Genomic DNA, 2238 nt, shown 5'->3' with positions numbered 1-2238 from the left:
AGATCAGCTGTTTTGTCAGGTATTGTAATAATTTGCTTCAGTGGAAGATTTAATTAGATTCAATTTAAGTGGTAACAGTTGTATGAAAAAGATGCATTAAAGGTAGTCTTTTATTCAGATAAATAGCACATTTTAAATAAGTTTGGAGAAGTTAAGTATTAGAGTGTTATATACTTATTAGTTTCAGTTCAATTAACTGAATGAAATTGGTACAATTACCTTTATTTATCTAAGTTGCCATAACAATAAATACTTGAGTTACTTGTACTCAAATCAAATATATTTCCATGCTTAAATTGTTGTAGGTAATACTTTTAAAGGGTTAAGGAAATCGGTTTCCAACAATTTGAGTTGAACTAACTCATGGGGTTTTACAGTGTAGGGGGCACTGCATGTTTTACCTACCATTGGGGGAAATAAAGAGGGTCCTTTTGCAACAGTTTCTTTTCGCCCCATCTGACTCATATGGGCAATTTAACGTCATTATAACATTATTATTATATTTGTACATTAGCTAATCTCAAAACATGGCCGAACTCTCCTGAGCCTCTGGGCAATGACAGTTTTAGATTGTCCCAAATACTGCCCAGAAGATGAACCAAGAACACTGTCACCTGTCTTCTGGCACCACCTTCTGGCCAAACGTTCCCTGACTGTACTGTACTGTCTGTGCAGGCTGTGTTTGTTTGCCACAAAAAGCCAGAAATGTAGCTAGCTCACGTAGCTGCTAGCTGTTAGCGACGCTGCAGACACCGTGCGCGTGTCCTCTGAAAGGAACACGCGCATGCCTATAAAACATAAATGTTCTGAACAACGCAGCAACGTCTTGCGGCGCTTCGCGCGGACTGATACAGTGTTTAGAGGCGCAATAACATGTTAGCAGTGGGAGTTCTGAATGTAGAAAGGCACGGTCCAAAACACCTACAATAGGCGGTGAGTATTTCTACTGTGGTTTATTTCAGCGGCAGTGTGGCTGTGAGTGGCTGTGAGTGGCGGAGGGTTGCTGCAGGATGCTGGACTGATGGGCGTGTGTCTGTGTTTTGACCGGGGGAAACAGATCCTCCATTTGTCCATGCGTAGCAATAATTCAAGCCGATGTCTGAACACGCCTTCAATGCAGTGGCAACAGTGGGCTACCTGAATGTCTGCTTCCCTTATGAGCGTACAGCTGAGAGGGAGGGATGCTCACTGATAGCAAGCAGGGGTGTTGCCTTTCTCTCTCAGCTCACTACAGAAATGAGACATCATCCTCCTCTAACTCAGAATGACAGCGCCCTTACTTTGAGTCCAAAATGTTAAATCACAATTTTCAAGAGAACATGCTGTTTTCCTCTTTTTACAGGGTTCCCATTCATCCTGGAAAACCTGGAAATGTAAAGACTAGTTTTCCAGTCATGAAAATGGATTATCATGACCAAAATATCCAGGAAATAATCCATGTTGTCCTGGAATTTGTATTAATTGTATTTTAGCCTGTGGCCTGATTAATGTTACTGAGAGGAAAGCTGCAGTGGACCTTTTTCACAGCCTGCCATTTTGACATGAAATAGTAGGGTAAACACAGGTGTTACCTGGCCTCAGTATGTTAAACTAATTAGACTGTCCGATGTGCCATCTGACCACATCTAAAGGCTACAGTTGTATCTGTTCCAAAGAGTGGATGAAAAACCTGTTATAGCCTCCTCCTCCTCCTCCTCCTCCTCCTGGCTGCGTCCCTCTGCCACCCTGAACTCTCTCCTAGAACCCTGCCTCTTGCATGTCTTTTTATGGCTCGATTTAACAAATTGTCCAAATGGGTAGAAAGGTGCACACTTAGGGGAAAGTCTCTCCTCTAAGGTTTTCATCGTATACAGCACACAAAAAGTGACAGAAGTGGCTGTGTGAGGAATAATACATTTTCTTCATAGAGCGCGACACACACTTAAAATATATACAGATACTATCGGTCAAAAGTTTTAGAACAACCCCATTTATGTCTCATTGTACTCTGAAATGAAAGCAAGCATGGAACGAATAAACAATTGAAGTTAAACAAGACATCAATTTATAAATCACAATGTATTCTAAACCACCTTTGGCAGATATAACAGCTGAACTCACTTGTGGCATTATTTCTACAATGGAAATCAAATATTCTTCAGAAAGTTCTTCCCAACTCTGTTGCAGAGGTTTCCATAAATGTGTGGCACTAGGTTGCTTTGCTTTCACTCTTCGGTCCAGTTCATCCCAAACCAGCTC

At 41.4% G+C, this 2238-nt stretch overlaps 1 long non-coding RNA gene across 1 annotated transcript in view; it reads left to right on the top strand.

Moving 5' to 3' along the window:
- The first annotated feature begins 698 nt into the window (after positions 1-698).
- LOC118327545 overlaps positions 699-2238 on the top strand; it is a 21696-nt gene continuing 20156 nt past the window's right edge. The window contains exon 1 of the long non-coding RNA XR_004796704.1: positions 699-933. This is a non-coding gene — a long non-coding RNA (uncharacterized LOC118327545). The remainder of the gene's footprint in view (positions 934-2238) is intronic.

Source organism: Morone saxatilis, unplaced genomic scaffold (genome assembly GCF_004916995.1).
Source record: "Morone saxatilis isolate NCDOM2014 unplaced genomic scaffold, NCSU_SB_2.0 Contig17, whole genome shotgun sequence".
NCBI classification, from domain to species: domain Eukaryota; kingdom Metazoa; phylum Chordata; class Actinopteri; family Moronidae; genus Morone; species Morone saxatilis.
Note: the sequence above shows the minus strand (reverse complement) of the source record. Positions and strands in the feature narration are given on the sequence as shown.